The sequence below is a fragment of the Musca autumnalis genome, unplaced genomic scaffold (assembly GCF_047663935.1).
Source record: "Musca autumnalis isolate F117 unplaced genomic scaffold, ASM4766393v1 scaffold_5, whole genome shotgun sequence".
NCBI lineage: Eukaryota > Metazoa > Arthropoda > Insecta > Diptera > Muscidae > Musca > Musca autumnalis.
In genome coordinates, this window is record NW_027412088.1 from 9,848,116 (window position 1) to 9,872,848 (window position 24,733).

Genomic DNA, 24,733 nt, shown 5'->3' on the forward strand with positions numbered 1-24,733 from the left:
GGCAGCCTTTCTTTAAGGTAAAGGATAAAAAAGGCAACTTCCCCTGGTTAATACTTTTTTATGCCAGCCATGGCAAAGACAAAAAAAAAGACAAAAAAACACAATAGAAAGTTTTAACCATTAAATGTCAACACATAATTTAGTAGAAAAGGCAAAAGGAAATGCATACAAAGAAAAAGGATTAGTGTTATTGTTATTATTGAGAAAAAAGGAGGAAGCAAAATATGAAATCATCACGAAATGGGACCACACAGGCAAAAGGCAAAGAAATTATTAAATATAATAATTGTAATGTCGGCCTGCGCAAAGTTAAAGAACAAAGAAAGGTACGGCTAAATATATATAAAAGTCGTAGTATCCAACCCGATCACTTACTTGTAGTTCAACAATGCGGGGCAGTATTAACAAATTTGAAGATTACTGGATTTATATGAAATATTATTTTTTTTATTCCTACAAAGAAAAGGGGGTAGTAACACAAATCCGATTTAATCCATAACTTGACTTCTGCACTTGCTTTGAAGGCATTTTTGTGTGTCTTCTTCTTTTTCTTCCGATGATTAACTGATTGCAGTTGAAATCGTCCATTTGTTTGTTTTAATGACAGCAAAAACAAACAAAAAAGATGACAAAAGACAGACAGAAAAACTAAACACAGAAATATAATCATAGTTAATTGTTATTAATACCTTTTTAGAATCTTTGTTTTTGTGTCAGAAATTCAACAAAAAGCCATAAATTGTTCGAAATTATTTCTTTGTTAATTTTGTTCACTTTTTTCCATTTCATTTGCTTTCGATTATAAATGCACATACAAACAAACATAATTCTATAGAAACATTAATAATTGTGGAACTGATGGTGATTTCAAAAAACAAAAAAAAAACAAAAACGCCAAATAAAATACAAACCACTACACGTGTAGTTCGTGTAGTTGTATGAAATACACAAAATTAAAAGATGATCAGTCAGACTCATAAAATACATTTTAACAAAAATCACAGATTTATATGTATGTGTGTGTGCCTTTATACAGTTCAATAAATTATAAATTTAAGCACAGGTTTAACATTTGACATTTTCAATTTGATTTACTTAATAAACGCAAATTAACTGCATTTAATGATAAAAATTCTATACAACGGCAATAATAACAACAACAACGCTTAAACCATATAAAGATGATACCAATGCTAATTTGCTAAGTAAAGAAGAGGGTAGACGAGGAGGAGATCAATACTAAGGCACCTGCTAAAATATTCTTTTCAAAATCGATACAATTTTTGTTTTAAATTTTATTGCTGTGTTTTTTGTTGTTGTTGTTATGGAAAGATTTTGTTTCCCCAAAACCAGTTTGAAGTTATTTTGTTTTTAATTACCGCTAATGCCAATAAATATTGGAAATTTGGATATAGGTGTACAATGTTGGTCCTAAATTCCGAATTATTCCATACAAGTTTTTTAAATGAAAGTGAAATGTAGGTCTTTCATTTGATAACACAAATTCTGCCAAAAAGAACAACCAGCTGAAACTTACAAAACAGGTACAAAAGTTAGGTAAGGTTAGGCTTTGTAGCTGACAAAAAAACGACAACATAAACGAGGTATACGCTTAGGGAGATGTAAAGAATGCAGGATATTCAATTGAAAATAATCTATATTCAATTCAGCAGTGGTGGACTGGTGGAGTGTTGGAATTTTTAAAATAAATAGCATTTTCGTAGGTGACAAAAGAAGTTTTGGAAGTTATCTGAGTACATTTTGAGACATCTATGGTGTTGTTATCAGACCCAATAAACACAGCCTATACAAAAACAAGTAAAATGTCGGTCCGGCCAAACCATACAATATTCTTAAATAAAATGGAATAATTAATTACCTTTCCTGTCAACAATTTTAGGTACAAACATTTTTCGACCACGAATACCCAACCCAAATGCCTAAATTATCTGATATAATCTAAAAAATGTGTTCAATCACATGGAACTTTTATATATCAAAGTGTGGACCACTCTTGACAAGTTTTGTAATTGCAGGGAAATGGTAAATTAAGCGTCAAACAAGTAAAAAAGAGTCAGTCGGCTTTGCCGACAGATATGTAGCCTCAGCCAATGTGAAGTGAAACTTTCACCTACGGACAGCTCGAATGTATTTAAGGTCTCTTCAGAATTTTGTGGCCCTTTTTGGACATTTGAACTTGCCGACAAAAATCTGGATTAGGAATTAACTGCACTAAGGCACAAATGTTGAACTTTTGTGGGTGAGGTACCCTTAAGGTGGACCGATATGGGCCATTTTAGAAGTTAAACTAAATATAAAAAAAAAATATAAGGAGATCCAAAGTTTGGACCAAATTGGTTGCCCCATTCAAGTGATATCGTCACAACATATTAGTGGAATTTTTTTAAATATTGAGGAGAAGTAACGGAAGTTGTGGACCGGTATTGCCCCATGAAACTAAGTTTGGATATAATATGACGAAGATCCAATGTTGGACCAAATCGGTTGAACAGTTCGAGATTTATCGTGCTCTCCGACCGCCACATATGGTGACATAGGGTTTTTTTTACAACTTTCGGGCTGTTTTCCCAAGAAATATTGACTTGACCTGAAAAAAACTTTTACCGTCGTAATGGAGGTAGCGAATGCAAATCGCTTCAAAAAATCAATGTGATTCGAGAGCAGGTCTTAAAAAGACCTTACCCGAAATTTTGTGTGAGAGGTACCAGAAGGAGTAGACAAATATAGTCCATATTCGAACCTGATCTATATCTGGTAGATATATTAGGATGTGCAAAGTATGGATTACATCGGTCACTCCCTTCAAGAGTTATCGTGCGCACAATTTTTCCGAACATTTTTGAACTTTTGTGGGGGAGGTACCTGAAGGAGTGGACCGATATGGCATATCTTCGAATTTAAACTATGTTTGGACAAAATATTACGAAGGCCAACTGGTGGACAGAATCGGCAGATCCCTTCGAGCATTATTTAGCGCTCCAACCACTACACACGGTGTCATAGGGGATGCTCAGGCTATTTTCTCAGGAAGTATGGACTTACCCCTGATGAAATTTGTACCGTCGTATGGAGGGCAGTGAATACAAGTTGTTGCAAAAAAAGTCGAAGCGATTCGAGAGCAGCTCCTATTCTGAACTTATCCGAAATTTTGTGTGCGAGGTACCCGAAGGCGTGGACCGATTGAGTCTATATTGGAACCTCATCCAAGTTTGGTAGAAATTTCAGGATGTGCAAACTTTGGACCAAATCGGTTACTCCTTTCATGAGTTATCGTGCGCACAAATTTTCCGAACATTTTTGAACTTTTGTGGGGGAGGTACCGGAAGGAATGGACCGATATAACCCATCTTCAAACTTAAACTAAGTTTGGACAAAATATTGGGAAAGCCAAATACTGGACTAAATCGGTTCATCCGTTCGAGAGTTATCGTGCGCACCAGCCAGACAGATAGGGACGGACATTGCTAAATCGACTCCAAATTTTCTGAAACACATTTCGTCCAAACATACTTGGGGTCTAAAACCATTATTTCGATGAGGCACATTTTGCCCGTATGAAAGTGTATACACCCTCGTTACCATAAATGCTGAGGGTATAAAAATGTGGCTAAGACCCTCAAAACACCGAAAATCGGGAGGTGTCGTTATATGGGGGATATTTTAGTGAAGAAGTTTCGTGTCCACAGAGATCCTCAAATGTCAAATTAAATCTAGTTCGCTTCCAAATTGTAGCTAAAATCCTCAAAATACCGAACATCTGGAGGTACCGTTATATGGGGGCTATACCAAAACAAGGACCTATGTTAAAAATTTTTTGGTGCAGAATTTTCGTGTCCCCAGAGAACCTCAAATGTCAAATTAAAGCTTGTTCGCTTCAAAATTGTAGCTAAAATCCTCAAAATACCGAAAATCGGGAGGTTCCGTTATATGGGGGCTATACCAAAACATGGACCTATGTTGACAATTTTTGATGGAAATGTTTCTTGACTACTGGGAACCTCAAATGTCAAATTAAAGCTTATTTGCTTCAAAAAATAGCCAAAATCGGGGAGTACCGTTATATGGGGGCTGGCTATACCAAAACATGGACCTATGTTGACAATTTTTGGTGGAGAATTTTCGTGTCTACAGAGAACCTCAAATGTCAAATCAAAGCTTGTTCGCTTCAAAATTGTAGCTAAAATCCTCAAAATACCGAAAATCGGGAGGTATCGTTATATGGGGGCTATACCAAAACATGGACCTATGTTCACGATTTTTTGTGGAAAACTTGCATGACCACTGAGAACCTCAAATGTCAAATTACAGCTGGTTCAGTTAAAAATTGTAGCTAAAATTCTCAAAATACCCGAAAATCGGGAGGTACCGTTATATGGGGGCTATACCAAAGCATGGACCTATGTTGACAATTTTTGGTGGAGATGTTTCTTGACCACTGGGAACCTAAAATGTCAAATTGCAGCTGGTTCGGTAAAAAATTGTAGCTAAAACTCTCAAAATACCGATAATCGGTGGTACGGTTATATGGGAGCTATGCCAAAACGTGGACTGATAAATCCCATCATCGAACTTGACCTGTCTGCAAAGAAAATACGCATCTTTTGACATTGTTTAAATATGTATATTTAAATGTTGGCTATAAGTATGAGGATAAAACCACGCCCAGAGTTAGTGGTGTAGGGTATGACATGGTCGGGTTCCAATATGGACTCCTTCGGGTACCACCCACACAAAATTTCGGAGAAATTTCTCGAATAGCTTTGGTTGTAACAACTTTAACTTGCTGCCCTCTATACGACGATTCAAGTTTCATTAGGGGCAAGTCCATACTTCCTGAGAAAATAGTCCGTAAGTTTTAAAAAAACCCCTACGGCACCATGTGTAGTGGCTGGAACTCACGATAACTCTCGAACGGATCTGCCGATTCAGTTCAAAATGTGACCTCCGTAATATTTTTTCCAAACTTAGTATAAGTTTGAATATAAGCCATATTGGTTCACCACATCAGGTACCTCCCCCACAAAAGTTCAAAAATGTTCGGAAAATTGGTGCGCACAATAACTCTTGATGATAATGGCCGATTTGCTCCATACTTTGCACATCCTAATATATTTACCAGATATAGATCAGGTTCGAATATGAACTATATTTGTCTACTCCTTCGGGTACCTCCCATACAAAATTTTGGAAAAATTCACTTTAAGACCTGCTCTCGAATCACTTTGATTTTTGTTGAAGCAACTTGCATTCGCTGCCTCAATTGCGACAGTAAATGTTTTTTCAGGAGCAAGTCCATACTTCTTGAGAAAACAGCCGGAAAGTTGTAAAAGACCCCTATGGCACAATATGCAGTGGCTGGAGAGCTCGAACCGAATACTGCGTTCGTACACCCTTTGGATATCGTAATATTTCTTCGAATATTAGATGAAATTCGAAGGTGGTGCTTATATATCCACTCCTTCCAGTACCTGCCCCACAAAAGTTCGAAAATGTTCGCTAAAATGGTACGCGCGATATGTTATAGACGTAGCAAACTATTTAGTCCAGACTTTGGATCTCTAAATATTCTTGAATGTCAGTTTAAGTTGAAATTTTGGCCCTGTCTGTCCAATCCAATGTTCAACATTTTTGTGTGGTTAATGGTCTGTTCGGGGATCCTTTAGACATTTTTACCGAAGGTTTTCCTACTGGCCCTGTTTACAGTGATATTATGTTTTTCGTAGGCTAGTAAGGTAAAAAAGTCATATCTATCAATTTCTCCGCAAATTTCTGAGCTTTAATCCTATCCATATTTTGTATTTCAATCCACACAGGCCGAGGGTATATCTCTGTCGGCAAAGTTTACTGATACTTTTTTACTTGTTTTGTTGTTTTTTCCCACCTATGAACATTGTAGTTTCAGAATCTGCAAAAACTTCCCAGGTGTAAGCTCCTTTCATTCAAAGTTGGTTCAAGAGCACCGTGGCATACATACATATATTCCCAAAACAGCCCCGCAAGAGATTTCTCCCCTGCCAACATTATACAATTTTCTAAAATCAAGCTTATCAAGCGTTCTTATTATTATTTTTTTGAGCTAAAAAATTAATTTTAAGGAGTTGACCATTCTAAATTACAGGATATACCATTCCCAAGGTCTCAAGTGTTTGAAATATTTGACTAACAAAATGCCAAATATCAAAGTTGTGGTAAATATGTAAAAAATCGAAATAACAAAATTAATCTCTTAGGAATTTGTTAGATTTCCAAATATTTATTTATTTAAATTTCAATATCGAATATCGATGATTTTTTTGGAAAATTTATTGCCTCATAATCACAGTGTTTTTTTTTTCTTTTTTGGTGTCCATGGTCACCATTGAGTAAAAAAATTCCTTCTGTAAAATAACATTATTTTTTTGCCTTCGTTTTGGCTTCTCTGATGGACATTGGACTGCATTTTTGCAGTTATGTTTGACACAGATGTGAATTCGTATATATTTTGTTCATGTTTGTGTCTTAAATCTTTAGTTATGCATTATATTAACTGTCATATATCAAACAGTGAGTGTTTGCTAAACATATAGATTTACATACTACATGAAAAATAACAACAACAAAAGACACAGCAGAGAACATGCTGCTGCTGAGTTATGCCGCTTTTCTGATATGGCAATTAATAATCGAGTTTGTGTCTTAAGTCTTGTGATTTGCCTCAAAATTACCAACACAACAAACGGTGATTATTGGCAAACATTTAATTTTTTGTTTCTGTTTAATTTCTGTTTCTGCTTACAGCCGCCGCCAGCCACAATTGCTAATTTCTTGTAATTTTTTCGCGCTACACTAATCAAGCAATTTAATATGGCTTCAGAAAAATGACTTTGTTTCTAAATCTAAATCTGCTTACTAAGTAACTAAGTATGTAAGTAGTAGGAATGTATGCTAAAGTTCATAAAACTCAAAACTACTTTGACTAGAATTGCTAGAATATTTTTGTTGTTGTTGTTGCTGCTGTTGTTGTTGTTATTAAAACAATTTACCTTAATTCCTTTTGATCGTTGTGAATGGGATTTTCACAACGAAATACTTTGATAAGTCAATTAAATCTGCTTTTTTATGCATCATCGATCATTTCAGTTGCTATTATTTTACAATGTTGAAGAAAAAAAAGTGATCTTGCAACCAAAGAAACACACAGAAAAGACCTAGGCAATCTGCATGCATGGTTTTTGTAATTAAAGAATTCTCCCTCTGTAAGATGTTCGTAGAGCTAAGCCGAGCCATGATCAATCATTATTAGCTATAGGCTTTAATAAATTGTCGAGTTTTTTCTTCTTTCATATGCTCATAAAAAACAAGGTTACATCATAAAAACCTTTCATTTTTCTCTCCCGTTTCCCCCTTCCAAAGAAAAAAATGATAAATCACACGGAAGTGCGTATTTTACATATGTCAAGTGTAGACAGTCATACATGTGTACATACTACTACCTATATGTGTTTAATTGTCAGTTAATTGTGAATGGATTTTATCGGTGATTTTGGTGTCTCACGCACTCACAAAGTTACTGTTTATGAGTGTGTGTGTGTCACCTTTTAACCTTGAAATTTGATTTTTTTTATGAAAAAACACACAATGTATCACACAAAATAGTGTCATACTCAAGTGTATGTTGTATGCGTCGTGTTTGCTTTGTATATGCTCCCCCCGCGCCTCCTCTAACTTCTTCCTGCTATGATCTTGTGCATTGAATTTCATTGTTATTATCTCAAATAATGTTTAAAGTTTTTTTCTACCATTAATTTCTTTGTTATGAAGTTTTTAATTTTTTTTTTTATTTTGGTTTGAAGAAACGTTTTTCTTTTTAATTTATTTCTCACACTCAATAAGTATGACGTGTGTTCGTGTGTGTTTGCTCGCTTGTTTAGTGGAATGAATGAATTCAATATCAAAAGTCATCGTTTGTATTCGTTCAAAACTTTAATCAGCATTGGTAATTTTTAATTGCAATAACCAACATAGAGTTTCCAAGCTTCCAAGTAGCAGCTCTATGTACAGCAGCAGCTCTCTAAAGCAAGCAATGAGTTGATCTTTAGCATCAGTAATTATAACACTAGCTTACAGAAATTCAGTCAACATAGATTGGGGAAGAATTGTCCAATAAAACTAATGCGATCCCTAAAAAAATTCCATATTCTCACAAACATCCCAAAAGGGACAAGGGAGAATTTTGTCACATCAATGAGAGCACCCCGATTAATATTACCTCACTAATATTGGACCTGCTTTGAGTCAAAACGGCGTGTCTTACGACAACATTGATGTTGTAATGTTGCCTGGCCTGGGAATCGAATCCAAGCATACAGAGTGCAAAGCGGGAGTACCATTGCTCCACGGAGGTACCCAAGTCTAAAAACTACATAATATTTGCGACCTTCGCAAAAGTTTTACGGACAGTAATATAAGTCTGGATGTAAAATATCTGGACTACTCACGAGCCTTAAGAAATTTTCATGGCCCACATCCTAGGACGTAGGGGATGGAAGATATCGAGGAACGGTCCTGACCGGTTTTAACATAGCAAAGCCCAGGATTTATCTTGGTCCATCTTTCATCTCAAGAGGACACTGACCTCACAGTGGTGTCACCTGGGGAACTGCCTTTAACTCCCGTTAAAAACGTCTTTACCGCAAGGAAAAAGAGAGAGATGGAAAAGCGGGAGTGTGAACAATTCGAGATGTACAGGAGACAGAATGAAGTCCGAAAATTCGACCAATTCTACCTGTAGAGACCAGCAAGGTAATCTGGTAACTGATACAGATAGTGTGCTAAGGATAGTGGAAAGAACATTTTTCCAAACTGTTGGTATCCAAAAGTAGCGAAGTCGACGAAGACACACTACCCGTGCTGATGTATGGTTCCGAAGCCTGGGTACTTGCGCAAGCAGATAGGGCAGTGCTTGGCGTGTTTGAGAGAAAAGATCTACGGACCGATCTGCGTTGATGGTGAATATCGACGTCGTATAAACCACGAGCTGTATCTGCTATACAACGACATCAATATATTTAAACGTATCGAGATGCAGCGATTGCGTTGGCTAGGCCATATAATAAGAATGAGCGATGATGAACCCGCTAAAAAGGCGTATAAATTCGAGCCACATGGCGGTGCACGCAGAATTGGCAGGCCAAAGAATAGATGGCGCAAATAAGTGGATGAAGAGATGACAAGGTGCGGTATTCCAAAAAGCGAAGCACTAAACAGAGAGAATTGGAGATCTTTTCTTAGTTCGGTCTATGGTCTATGGAACAAATGTTCTGTAATGTGCCAGCTAAGTAAATAAGTACATCCTAGGAAGTAATGTCTTCCTCTAGAGAAACTGTTATAGTCATGACCACAAGAATTATCCGCTTAAATTTTCAACTTCGAGAAACACCCACTATTAACATTTCAACACATTCCGAAAAGTGGTTTTGAACAGGTTTGAAGCACACCAGTTTTGAGCTTTTGTGGATGAGGTTCCTGAGGATCTATGTTTGACTCCTGGCGGTAGTCATCGGCCCACTAATAAGTTTAGCACGTCACCGTAGGATTTTTGGGGACATTATCAGGAAGTATGGACTTGTTCAAAAAAATCGTTTAATCGTTGAAACAAAGACTACCTTCGGTGAAAATTTCAAATCAATTCCCATCAAGCCATAAACGGTATATAAATACATACGTTCCCACAACATTCCCGAAGGGACAAGAAATACAACAAGTTTTTCATGGCTAAAATACTCAGAAAATGGAATACGACATTACATTGAGGGGATTTGGGGATTGAACCGTTAACCATCTAAGCGCAAGGCGGACGTGCTTACCACTGCACCACGTTGGCTCCCCAACGTCATTTAAACTTACTTAAGCGAAAATTGTATAAGTTTTGTGGTGTATGTGCCCGAAGGTGTTGTCTAAAACTTAATTTACGTTTAGAAGAAATACTACGCTTTACGAAGTTTCGGCCAAGTCGAATTTTCAGGTCGTAAGATCTATTGGGGCATTATCTCAGGGGCATTACCTTTGGTAAAAATTCCAAAAGGGTTCTCGAACAGCCCATAAACTGCACATAATCAAACATTTTTGAATATTTGTGGAAAAGGTATCCAAAGAAGTGAACCGATATAGTCCATCTCAGGACTTGATCTTCCGTCCGGAGTTGTTTTTTTTCTTCCATCGAACGCCGCCCCAGGTGTTGGATAGGGTAGGGGATAGGGGAACTCTGGGCGAACCAAAAAAATGAGGTTGCAGTGTCTGTCCAGTCCATCTCAGGACTTGATCTTCCGTCCGGAGTTGTTGTTTTTTCTCCCATCGAACGCCACACCAGGTGTTGGATAGGGTAAGGGATAGGGGAACTCTGGGCGAACCAAAAAAATGAGGGGGCAGTGTCTGTTCTCATATTGGCCGATTATAACCATCGTCTGTACTCCAGTAGAGCGGCTGAATACGGAGACGGAAAGCTCTAAACCCTTTAGAAGGAACGGGACACCACTGAAGTAATATCCCATGAGTTGTTGTATGATCGCTGATATCCAAATACTGGATTTGCAAATTTAGAAGAAGGACTTGATCTAAGGTTGGAAGAATTATTCCATTCGGACCAAATCAGTTACTTCCTTCGAGTGTCAAATAGTTTGATTCCTCCAAAACTGTCTAAAACTGATTTGGTCCTAAAATGTGTGGGGTTTAAAACCACTATTGGACACATATCTGATCCTGACAAGTTCCATATGACCATATGACTTCTGATCACCTTCTATAAATAGAAGACCCTTTAAATGATAGAAGAGCATCATATAGATAAAATAATTTCTGTGGGTCTTTCATAGATAGAAGTCCTGAGGGTTTCCTATAGAAATATCTTCTAAACATAATTTAGAGTTATAATATTTTCTAAAGGAGCTTTTTACCATAGACTAGTAAAAGTATTGACAAAGAAATCCTCTAAATTCTCTCACTGAGTGTGAATTGAATCAGTTGGATATGCCCTCAATTTCTAAAATGGTTATAACTATACATTTTGGAACTATTTATTCTGGTAAAAGACAAAATGTGGGTAGTATTTGACCAGATCTACATCCTCATATAAACAAATTCAACAAAATCTTGCAATTTACCCCAAAACATTGTGGAATTGAGTGAAAACGCTGCGCAGTTTCCATAAGGGCGACACCTAGAAAAAACAAACACAAACACAATTTGTCTGTGTATATATTTATTAGTCTATGGTTTTACTCTTGAAGCCCTCGGATGGTTTTAAAATCTTTATCAGATCAGGTCCTTGTCGTACACGCAGAGAAAAAAATATTTTTCGCTTTTGTTGGAACAAAAATATTTGTTTTGGTTCCAAAAATGTATTTGTTTTGTTCAAACATTGTAATCCAAATCCAAAAATATCATCTTTTGTTCCAAACATAGAAAACAAAAACAACTTTCGAATTTCCGCAATATTGTAAAAATCGTTAACAATACCGATTGTAGGAACTATCATAATCTAATTTTGCTTACAAAAAGTATTGTCAACCCAAAAAACCAGCCCAAAAATTTTTGATTTGAGTGTATATACTTCTCATATACACTTTTCACATAACTTGGATATAAATGTCGCGTATAATATTGCAATAATTGATGAACACAATACATGGTTTGCTGCATTGGCTGACAACAAAGACAAACAAAAAGCCACAAGCACCCACCACAACATAAGGAATAATTAAACACCATAACAAACTCCGGTATAACACCAAACTTCAAAGCACAATGAAGATAGATAAATGAAACAAAACAGAAACAAATAAAAACAAGAGTCTCATTGTTGGTATACATACACACAAAAACAAAGATAAAGGCATCATATCATACAAACAAAACTCACCATAATTGTTTTTTTCAACACGGCATCTAATAGCGAGAGAAGAGAAAAAAATGTCGAAGAAAAGAGAGAACTATTGTCCAGTTGACAAAAACTATTTTTGGATTTAACAAAACCCAATTGTTGGAATCACAATACTACATTTGGAATTTAACAATATCTTTACAATACATATTTTGCTCTTCGAATATTGTTGGATCAATCATATTTTTTCTCTGCGTGCACTTCATGCAATTGAAGGATTTTTTTTTCTTGTACGGATTTCCTATATTGGGCTCAAAATCCCGAGATGTTAGCTTCTAAAATATTACCAATTAGGATATTGGGTGATTTGTACAAATTCCTTCTTGTGATTCTACCCTGTCCTTTTTGTATCCACCTGTCACTCATTCTTTGCCTAATTAATTTATTGAGCATTTCCTACAGCTTGAAATTTCCTACAGGTATTCCAACTATTCCCCCAGTTTTGTAAGCTAGTGTAATAATAGAGCAAATAGCTACAATGCTTCTTAACAGCTTTATGGCCAATATAATTCTTTGTGAACATCTAAAGTACATTGAGCGACAAGCAGTTATGGTTATTGTTGGTGTTTTTTGTTGTTGTTTTTTTCTTTAACAGCAACGAAAATGAAGAAAAAAAAAAACTTAAAATACCCACTGATCTTTTCAAGCATTTTTTGATATAATTCTGTGTTGGTGTGATTTAACTTGGACCGAATATATTGGTCTGTACATTCCCCCTCTTTTTGATTTTTTTTATTGGCATGCGTTTAAATGTGTACTAGTGTGTGTGCGTGTGAGTATGTTAACTGCAGTCAATGTTCGTGTGTCCTTCGTTTTTTCGTTGCTGTATTCTTTTAATTATATAAATCTTATCATTTCATTATTTGTTTCAATTCTTACTAAACACAACACACACACTCGCACATACACAGAGGCACACAGTGGTCACTCATCATATGCAACAGTTTATTTAGCACAATAAGCTTTATGTCTTTACCACGTTTGTGTGAATATGTGTATGTGTGTATGTGTAAATGATTTGTATTAATTCTTCTGTTTAAGGTATGATAATTTTTTAATTATTTTTTATTGCCTTTTGTCACTTGTAATGTCATTTAATAATCCATTCAGACAATCACAAATAGATGCCATTACATGTTTGTGCGAGTGTGTGTTAATTTGTTTGAGTTATTCTGTTGTATTTCATTTTCAACAAGTTACCAACCAAATTGCCAGTAGTAGCTGACGTTTAAATGTTTACATTTTGAAATTGTTTAGTAATCATAGTCGACGACAAAGATTGTAACTGTTTTTGTTGTTTTTTTATTTCTTTGTTCGTTGTTCGTTTTAGATCGAATTTTAGTCTCGCACTTACTCACACCTACCCTTAAATTCTACAAAATTCTTGGAAAGTGTTATGACTCATTTGTTATTTAGCCGTATTGTTTTAATTAATAATTTATTCAATTTATATCAGTATTGTTGTGTGTTTGTGTGTATGTATTGGTGTTTTTGAATTTCCTACATTGAGAGTTTTGTTTCTGTCAATACGGAATTAAAAAGAAAGAATTTTTTGTATGACATAAACACAACAAATTTGCATAGATAATCAACTATTTAGTTTAAATTGTTGACAAATTTGCTAAAAAAAAGGTATCGCCATAATAGAACATTTTAAAGTCGAAAAGATATTGCATAATAAAAAAGTTTTTTTTTTTTCTAAGGAAGTTAAATGTTTTTTTATTGCATTTGATTTGATTGATTGCATGACAAATTGTATACATTTAGAGGTAGTATATTTTATATTTTATTGCAGAATTATCAAGTAAAAAATAAGCCGGCTTTGCTGGCATCTAACTACTCTCCGCCTATGCCTGTACAAGAAGAGTCATTATCAGCAGTAGTGAAACTAAACTCTGAACAGGGTAAGTGCACCTAATGTCGGCATGTACCAGTAGTCGGCATCTTTTGAATTTGAACTCAAATAACTAAAAATTAAGAAAACAAAATAGGAAAATAATCTTAAAAATGCTTCAACAATATTGTCAGCTAACTTTATATAAAATTTCATTGAGCTAGGACCAATTATTATATCGAAATTTAAGTTTTTGTCAGTGCGGGTTTTTCACCACAACCGAAAATGCATGTTTCTTAAGAAAAAAATTGTGGAGATGTTAACCTTATAAGCCCTGTAATTATTTTAAAATGAAGAAATTTTCCACAACATTTTTGTTATATAGGTAGAGAACAGTTAAAAGAACACTTTAGAAAAAGAAATTTTTAAAAAATATTTATAATTGTGCAATATTTGCTGATGCCGACTTTAGGGACAAAAAAATATAAAATTTGCCTGAAGTCGGCATGGGTTTATAAACATTGATTTTTATCGATTACTTTTAGCTAAAAATTATAAAAAATACTAAGGAAATACTTTAAAGGTTAATTAATAAAAAAATAGTTTCAATTTGAAAGGAACTTTAGCGATTTTAAGCAATATTAGCCATGATTTAGATGCCGACTATTGGGTACGAACTAATTTATTTAAACAATATGTTAAAATTTCCTTATTTTTTGAAGTAAAATCCATAGAAATGTATAAATACCTAATGTTGTTTAAGCTATTGTTCTTTCAAATATTTAAGAAAAAAATGTTTGCATTTTTTCTTTATTTAAATATAACATGCCGACTACTGGACCATATCATGCCGATTATTGGGGAATGGTGCCGACTACTGGTGAAAAAGCAGTATTTCACTAAAATTGTATTTTTTGCATGTTGAACAGAAATAATCAAAAAAATTGTTTATATAATCTAAAACTACACAAAATAACGAATCATAACAACTTAAATTTAATTTGATTGGATATTTAGACTCGGAATGACATACGGCTGAAGATGCGAGAATCCTTAAAGTGCCGACTACTGGTGCATTTACCCCATATGACTAATTTTAAAATTTATTAGGATTTTCGTAGGTTCCAGAAGAAGTGTTTTAGATTTCCAGCGAAATTTTTGGACATTTGTGGACCTAATTGTTCGACTGACAGACCTAATCGACACAGTTTACACCAACAAAGCATAATCCTTTTTACATTGCAAGAATTCCACTTGGTCGGATTTTTGGAATATTCGGGTCTTTATCAAGAGAAGTATGGAGGAGTGGACCAAAATGTTGGAACATTTCGTATATCTCGGGAAGTATATAATGTTGTATTCATGATCACAAGGTCTACCGGCTATTTCAACGCGATCCAAGAAGATCCCATAGGTTTTTGTAGGACACACAAATAAACAATATATCGTCACAGTTCGCCAGACATAACCATCGTGTCACCTGGTCTGATAAATGACGTCACCTGACTACCCGTCATTTCCCTTGGATCAGACCATCTCCCCATAATTTTCTCCATCAGCAGACCACCCGATATCATCACCTCTGAACGCCGCACATTCGTCAATCATGGGAAAGCTGATTGGCCGAGTTTCAGAGAGTTCACTAATCACCGCTTCAGAGAATTTCCCAATCCTTCTGATGTTTGGGTACCGGAAAGGACGTTACGAGACATCATCAACGCTGCAGCCGCTCGCCATATACCTGCTGGTCGAATACCCGAAGTAAGACCAAATTTCCCAGTAGAGGCGACGGGATTAGCAAATGAGCGTGATGAGCTTCGTCGAACCAATCCCGACGACCCCAGAGTCAGGGAGCGAAGCTTAGCGGAACAAGTGGTTAAATCATCTGAAGAGTTGCAACAGTGAAGGCCGGTATAAGTAAATTGTGGAGAACGGTTAAGTCACTCTCGAACCCCGGAAGGAAGGATGACAGGACCTCAGTCACGTTTGGCGACGTTACGTTGACTGACCGGAAGAGGTGTGCAAGTTACTTCAATCGACTGTTTGTCGAGCACCCCGAGAGTGACAGGGCGAAGATAAGAGTGTTACGTAGCATTATATCTTTTCCCGCCGAGGATGAACCACCACAGTTTACAATGGATGATGTTACGAATGCCATCAGGAACGCTAAATCATCCAAAGCGTTGGGCCCTGACGGAATTTCCATGGTAATGTTGAAACAGCTAGATGAGCCGGGAGTAGAGTATCTCACTAAAGTTCTCAACCTGTCGCTAGCCACCCTTATTGTTCCCGAAGTCTGGAAAATGGGCAGGGTGGTCCTGCTACTGAAGCCAGGCAAGGATGCCAGCAAGGGTGAATCGTACAGGCCGATTTCGTTTTGTCACCTGTAGCGAAGACCCTTGAGGCCTTAGTCCTCCCCAGCATTAGAAATAGCTATCAATTTGCCGATCATCAGCATGAGTTCCGCAAGCAGCACAGCACGACAACAGCGCTGCACGCCATCTCCACAAATATTTGTCGAGGACTCAACCAGGAGCGGCCGTGTGATAGAACAGTGATGGTGGCGCTTTACTTATCAAAAGCCGTTGATACTGTCAAGCACTCCACGCTGTTCGAGGACATCGAGCAAACAACCCTTCGGCCAAGTCTGAAACTTTGGATAATCAACTATATGTGTGGTCGCCAGTCGTATGTGGAATTCAGGAACAAAAAATCCAAGCCCCGTAGAGTGAAAAAGGGATTTCCCCAAAGGAGAGGTGATATCTCCGGAACTGTTTAACCTCTACCTTTCCTGTATTCCGCCCCCTCCAGACGGCATTAGGATCGTAACGTATGCGGATGATTGTACGATCCTGGCGTCAGGTACCAACCCTGATGACATCTGTGAGAGACTGAACTCCTATTTAACCGATCTTACCACGCGAGGAATATGCAGATATACGCCACGAAATCGACGGCCGCTCTGTTCACCACATGGACGACGCAGTATAGAAGAGAGTTGAATATCAGGGTCGATGGTAGCAGAATTCCGACCACAAACTGCCCCAAAATTCTAGGGGTCACATTCGACACCACTTTCAAGTCGTCCGCGCATGCCACAGCTATCTGTGATAAACTGAAATTTAGGAACAAGGTCCTCAAGTCCCTAGCCGGCAGCACTTGGGGTGCAGATAAAGAAACCTTGTTGACCACGTATAAAGCGATAGGTCGGTCTGTGGTAAGCTATGCGGCGCCAGTTTGGTCCCGGAATTTATGTGACACGCAGTGGGATAAGATTCAAATTTGTCAGAACGCCGCCCCGAGAACAGCAACAGGGTGCCTCTTCTACAGTGGACCATCTACATGAGGAGGTAAGGATTCTTCCAGTACGACAACACAATGAGATGCTATCGTTGCAGTACTTGCTCGGGTGTTACCGTGAGAGCCATCCCAATCACCATCTGCTGGCCACCGATACACCCAGGCATATCAAGAAGGATATTCATGCTCTAAAGACGACGGTCCAACAATAGATCAACAAGCATATCAGGCAGGTTTGAACAGCATTCACACGGACACAGTTGCTAAGACCCTAAGCAATTATTGTGTGAATGCAGTCATCGGAGCACATCCCCCATCTATTGCAGCTGAAGAGTGTCAGCTGCCACGACAAACCAAAGTAGTTTTGGCTCAATTACGCTCGGGATATTGCAGTCGCCTAAATTCCTATTGGGCGGGAATCGATCGCACCGTGCAAGACATCTGCCCAGTACGCGGAATGGGCCCGCACGATACTAAGCACCTATTCAACTGCCCCGCCAAGCCTACTCATCTGACTCCAGTGGATCTGTGGTTACATCCCAGTTACTTCCTGGAACTGGAGATAAACCCAGAGCCGGATTGAACAGGAGAACGAACATACAAACATAATAATAAAACACTGTTACAACAACAACAGCAACATATCGCTGCATACAGAACAACAAGGAGTACCTTCGCTAAACATTCCAAAACTATCCTCGACAGCCATTAAACTGAAATTTAGTGACAATTTTGAACTTCTGTGTCTTGTCCTTGAGAAGCTATCACAATCGTCAACTGTAAGAAGTCCTGATATAGAATAAACGAAGAAGCTTAAAACATATCTGTGAATATTCAAATTTTCTGTTGGCGATTTGTTCTCCAAAGTTTTCCAAATCCTTTACATGCGCGATGGCTGTTACGAAATTTTTTATAAAATATCTTTGAAATAAAAATGCATGAATTTCGGTAAAGGATTTTGCATGGAACTAATGGGATTTTCGCATTTCATTTTCAAATTTAGCAAAAACAACAACAACAATGACCAACTATTATATAGCAATTTGTTATTAATGGGATTTCTATTTGTTTTTCCTTTATGTATTGTGTGAATTTCAACAAGTTCACTGGTTAGCCAACAAATTTTTAAACAAGTGGCTGGGTGGCCGGTAGCATCGAGTCCACAATAAACAAAAACTAATCCCTCTTACTAAAACCGTAATTAATCAATTGATGCCACCTCGAATACGAAAAAATAGCATATCAATGTTGGCATGTGCTGTTTTCTTTTTGTGTTTGCTTTTCGGGGGAAACCAGTATTTTAGCATAGTCCAAATTAATTTATGAAAGGCAAAAATATGTGGAGTTTTGAGGTAATTTTTCATTTAGACATCAATCAATATTTTGTTTTATGACAAAATAATGGTTTTTCTCCGTTGTTGTGAAATTGAAAAACCTCCACAATAAAGTGCAGCTATGATATGGTCACAGAGGCTTTTAAACATTATTTGTTAATATTGTAATAATTGTTTATAAAGTATGTCTGAAAACAACAACAGCGACGACGACAACAATGTCGATCATAACAAAGTGTGGGCATATTTGCATATTAATTGCATTGTAATTTGAACTGTGTTGTACAGGCATACCAACACCATCTAGCAACACTAATGCCAGCAAAATGGCCAACCAAGCAGCCAGTCACAGCGTTTAGGCAACTATTTCACCCAAAACTTCTAGCAGCAATGAGTTTTCATAGATAATTTATGACCAATGTTGTTTAGGCTCAAATGTTTCCATTGGCTTAACTAAGGCTCCGATCTAAAGTATAAATGTCCATTTTAGAGTTTTATGTTTTTTTTTTGTTTAAATTCAAAGTAACGTTTTTTCTCTATGTTGTGGATGTTGTTGTTGCTATTTTCCAAGGCTATGTGAGATGATGACGAGATGAGTTTTAATTAAATTAAGTAGATTTTTGTCAGTCTGGTGAATTTATTTTTTGTTTTTTTTTTTGAGTGCTGTTATGTTATTTTTTGTTAAACATTTGTTGAACTACATTGTTGTTGTTCTTGCTGTTTTGTTTTAATTTGTTAACATTTTATTCATTTGAAGATAAGCTTAACACTCAAACCTCAACTAAACATCCATCAGTGCCTTTTGAGAGGCATCATGTTTGTATGTTAAACGCATCAAAACAAAACATATGTAGGTACAAAAAAAATGCTAACAAAACAGCCAAAAGCCAAAAACCAATTAAGTGTAATTATTTTGGAGGATCAACATTCTCTTCTTATACCAGCCAGCAGTAGCTTTCAAATGCAAAACAATAATAATGTGTAAAATAGAAATAAATACAAAAAGTATTTTTTTTAATTTTTTGTTATTATTATTTTTTTATGCGAAATTCTATTTTGTGAAAAAGTTTATTCTTTAAAAATATTCCTCTGAATAAAGGGATAGGTTGCATTTGTTCAGAAATACGTTAATGATGACTGTTCAACACATCTAAAGATAAAATTCCAACAATTCCACTTCCACCAAACAAAATAGTATATTACGCGGTAATGTCCATATAATGCTCAGGTGTAATCCCACTATTAACACCTGGTCTTAGACGGCAGTGAACATTTTTAGGGCATGTGGACCTTGGGGTTCTAATTCTCATGGTATTTTTATACCCTCAGCCTTTAGGCTAGAAAGGGTATATACACTTTGATGCGACCAAAAATGTGCCTCATCTAAATAACGGTTTTAGATCCCAAGTATGTTTGGACGAAATTCTGTCTTTCTGGCTGGTGCTCACGATAGCTCTGGAACGGATCAACCGATTCCAATCAAATTTTGTCCAAACTTATACCCTAGACAGACGGCAGCGTTAATTTGCATTAAGATCTGCATTTAAACATTGGGTGCCACCGTGGTGCAATGGTATGCACACCCGCCTTGCACGCTAAAGATCGTGGGTTCGATTCCCCGGCCAGTCAACATCAAACACTTTTCAACGGTGGCAAAATACCCCTCACTAATGTTGACGACATTTCCTGAGTATTTCAGCCATGTAAAACTTCTCTATAAAAGTGGTGTCTTAGACACGCCGTTGGGACTCGGCAATAAACTGTAGGTCCCATATCATTGAGCTAATATGAATCGGGATGCACTCATTGATATGAGAGAAGTCTCCCTTGTCCCTTCTGGGATGTTTGTGGAACAATTATTATTATCTGCATTTAATTTTTGCCTGACAGACGACAGTTTCTGCATTTACGAAACAGTTGATTGTCTTAGTTGTGTTCCTTTACTTACTTGGGGTTACCATTTGTTACCATTTTTAACCTGCAAAGCGTTCCTTAACCCCAAAAAGTGGTAAAACTGGAAGCAATTTTTAAGAGGGCGAAGATGCCTTTCTCTCCTACCGCAGGCTACCAGACAAATTTCTTCAGGTTAAAAATGGTAGAACTGATTTTTCGACATTTGTTTGACGATTATTTGACAATGAACAAAACCAGAAGAAAAAGGCGAACGCTGACAAAACAAAATTAAGAAGTAAGAACGGCGTTAACGTTCGCCCGGGCTGAACTTGTTATACCCTCCACCACAAGTTGTATTGAAGTAAAATGGAATAATTAGTTTCCTTTCGTGTATGAAGAATACTTAATAATAAATTTCAGCAATTTCGGTAAAACAATGTAAGGCACCATTCTATGGGGGCTATTTCAAAACGTCGATCTATACCGACAAATATCTGAAGAAAAGTTTTTAGGCTCAAAGAAGACTAAATACCAAATTTCCTATATTTCGGTAAGAGAATGTGGCTAAAACTAAAAATATCGAAAATCAAGAAGTAAGCTTCTATGGGGATATAGGAAGACGTGTACCTATACTACTCTTCTGGAATATTTTATAAGTCTTGGAAGACAAAATAACGAATTTCAGCCATTTCGGTTGGATATTGACGTCACAATCTGCAGTATTACGAAAATCCGGAGGTACCGTTCTATGGGGGCTATATTGAAACGTGGACCTATACCGACGAATTTTAGTCTGAAATGGGGCAATATGAAAGCGTGGACCTGTACAGACATATTTCTGGCGAACAGTTTTATATCACATTGAAGACTAAATACCAAATTTCAGCCATTTTGGTGGAATATTGAAGACGCAACCTTTAAAATACGAAAAATCGGGAGGTACCTTTCCATTAGGGCTATATGAAGGCGTTGGCCTATACCGAGAAATTTAAATACCAAATTTCAGCCATTTCGGTGGAATATTGAAGCCATAACGTTCAAAATACCGAAAATCGGGAGGTACCGTTCTATGGGGGCTATATGAAGGCATGGACCGATACCAACAAAGTTCTGAGGGAAAGTTTTATACCATCAACGTAGACTAAGTACTAAATTTCAGCCATTTCGGTGTGATAATGAAGCTAAAACCTTCAAAATACCGAAAATCGGGAGGTACCGTTCTATGGGGGCTATATGAAGGTGTGGACCGATACCGACAAAATTCTGGGCGAAAGTTTTGTACACCCAAAGAAGACTACGTACCAAATTTCAGCCATTTTGGTAGGATAATGAAGCTAAAACCTTAAAAATACCGAAAATCGGGAGGTACCATTCAATGGGGGCTATATGAAGGTGTGGAGCGATGTATCCCATTTTCAATACCAACCATCCTGCAAGTAATAAAAACTTCTGTACCAAATTTTGACTCTCTATCTTTAAAATTGCGAGCTGTATCTTGATTTCAACAGACAGACGGACGGACATGGTCAAATCGACATAGAATTTTATGCTGATCAACCCGGACGGTTCTAAGTAAAATGGAAAATCCACAAGATAACTCTCGCAGGATGTTTATGATTGGCCTAATCTTTGCACATCGTATTACTTCATCCATTCATGTATCAGGTTGGAATATCGACTTTATTGGTCCTGTCCTTGGGGTACCTCCCACACAACATTTGGGAAAAGTGCAGTTTGAGGACGCGTATCAGATCTATTGGACATTTTTTGATGAATATTGTTTTCACGGTCCCTATTACAACTATACAATTTTTTTCTGGAGTAAGTCCATACTTCCTGAGATAATAGCCCAAAAGCCACATAAACCTTGCCTGCACATTAGGGTGGGGCGATTTGAACACCATCACGGGCGCCTGGAGTTTCTGTTTCTTGGGATTGTACTGAGCAAAGAAGTCTACTAGACGTTGAAAATCAAGCCCCCGGATTTTGACTTTAATTTTTTTCAAGGTTTTTTGGATATTTTAGCATATAACAGCGAAATCACTGAGATTTTCGATCCAACATAAAGACAAAAATTGTAGCCAAGGCAATACCTAAGAACTCTCTAGTACATCGCTAAAGCATTGGAACGCTCCTTCAGGCAGTTATGGCCTCGAGAAGGTGCGCATTTTTCGGAAAATATCGATAAATGACACTGTGCTACAAAATGGGACTCAAAGTCAGTGTGTGGAAAATTCCTGTTGGAGATGAAAGCCCTTGGTGAGTGTACTAAGAACCCAAAAGGGAATTTTAACCATAGTTCAAGTTTCTGAGATATCGCGTGATTATACCCTCAGCCTTTAGGCTAAAGAGGGTATTTACACTTTGATACGACCAAAAATGTGCCTCATCGAAATAATGGTTTTAGACCCCAAGTATGTTTGTACAATATCCGTTTCAGACAATTTTGAGTAGATCTAGCAATGTCCGTCCGTCTGTCTGTCCGTCTGTCTGTCTGGCTGGCTGGTGCGCACGATAACTCTTGAACGGATCAATCGATTCGGTTCAAATTTTGGGTATCGAAATATTTTGTCCAGATTTGATTTAAGTTCGAAGATGGGTTATATCGGTTCACTCCTTCCGGTACCTCCCCCACAAATGTTCAAAAATTGTCGCAAAACTTGTGCGCACGATAACTCTTGAAGGGAATAACCGATTTGGTCCATACTTTGCACATCGTGTAATTTCTACCAAACTTAGGTGAGGTTCAAATATGGACTCAATCGGTTCACTCCTTCGGGTACCTCCCACACAAAATTTCGGAAAAGTTCAGTTTAGGACCTGGTCTCGGATCGATTTGATTTTTGTTTACGCAAGTTGTATTCACTGTCCTCTATACGACGCTGTAAGTTTCATTGGGGGCAAGTCCATATTTCCTGAGAAAATAGCCTGAAAGTTACAAAAAACCCTATGACATCGTGTGTAGTGGTTGGAGCGCAAGATAACTCTCGAACGGATCTGCCGATTCGGTCCAAAATTTGGCTTTCGTAATATTTTGTCCAAACTTAGTTCAAGTTCAAAGATGGATTATATCGGCAAACCCGACTGATACTTTTTTACTTGTTAATGGTTTAATTTTGGCCCCTTATTTTGTGAGAAAATAGCTTTATATCTCTGTTAAGCGTTATTGTAGCTTCATTTTGAGAATATTTCACCCCTCTAACTTAATTCCTTCCATGTCCTTTCCGTACTTTATTTCTTGAACCGTAGTAAAAGTACCACAAGACGAGATTCTACAGCATCCAAATATTCTACAAAAATTTTATTCAGAAGATGTTAGGTACGGTTCTCATTGATGACTACTTGATATTTCTGGGGTGAAAAATTCTTTTTGGCGATGAAAGTCGATTAAGGTAATATTATAAATCTGGAAAAACAGTTATGCCATAGTTCAAACTTCTGAGTTATCCTTCCATACAAATCGCCCCGGCCTACTGCACATATTAAAATGGAAAGCCTGCAGGATAACTCTCAACATTTTCAAAAATTTATTCGAAACTTAGTTTAAAGTAAGTTAATATTTCGTGATCTCTCGGAATCAGAAGTTTGCCTACTAAAATTTTTGGTGAATGTCAATGATACCATACATACAGATTCCACGTATTTTGAAGCAAACTCGTGATACAAAATTAATATATTTTTATACTGCATAATTATTGTGTTTGGTTCTTTTTGGTCATGGGCTGAGGGTATACATATTTCCGTCAGTACAGCTGATTGATACTTTCTTAGTTGTTTTTTCTTTCTTTTTTTCGAACAATTGCAAACCTTTTTACTGCCACAGAGCAAAACTTATGTATATTATATTCCTTGGGATTACGAGGATAGGCGACCTAACATAATGTCCAACGGACATAAAGCCCAAAATGAATGTTTGGTGTTGTGCCAGTCCAGGCCGCGATCAAAAGGCCAAATTAAGTTTTTGCGCATTATGGCTGCCACAATGCCGGTAATATAGCTTTCCTGTTTTAAATTGATATTACATTTCTGTTTTGTTTTTCCTTAATTTGAATATTACAATTTTAATGATGTCGATGTATTTAATAAAATAGTGTGACTGTTCCTCTCGTTCTCTTCACATCTACTTGTTCTTAATTAACAACAAGATAAAAGTTTTAATTACCATCACCAATAATAGCAATTTTGAATTTAATTGATAGTTAGAAATAACAAAATATCCGCCATAAAAATATAAATACAATATGTGAATCTCCCAACAATTTTTCATTGAAATATTGATTGAAGTTAGCGGGATGTGACATTGGATTTGATGACGATTTCAATTTTAATTAATTGAGTGTTATTTAATAAAAAAAACTGATTGACTTTGTGGATGCAGTTATTATAATTAATTTTTTTTTAATTTTTTTCCCTTTAAATTCCTTTGCTTTCATT

At 36.8% G+C, this 24,733-nt stretch overlaps 1 protein-coding gene across 11 annotated transcripts in view; it reads right to left on the reverse strand.

Annotated features, from left to right (window-relative positions):
- Window positions 1–24,733, reverse strand: part of grh (grainy head) — a 423,741-nt gene that overhangs the window by 111,447 nt on the left and 287,561 nt on the right. The gene's annotated exons all lie outside the window — the stretch shown is intronic.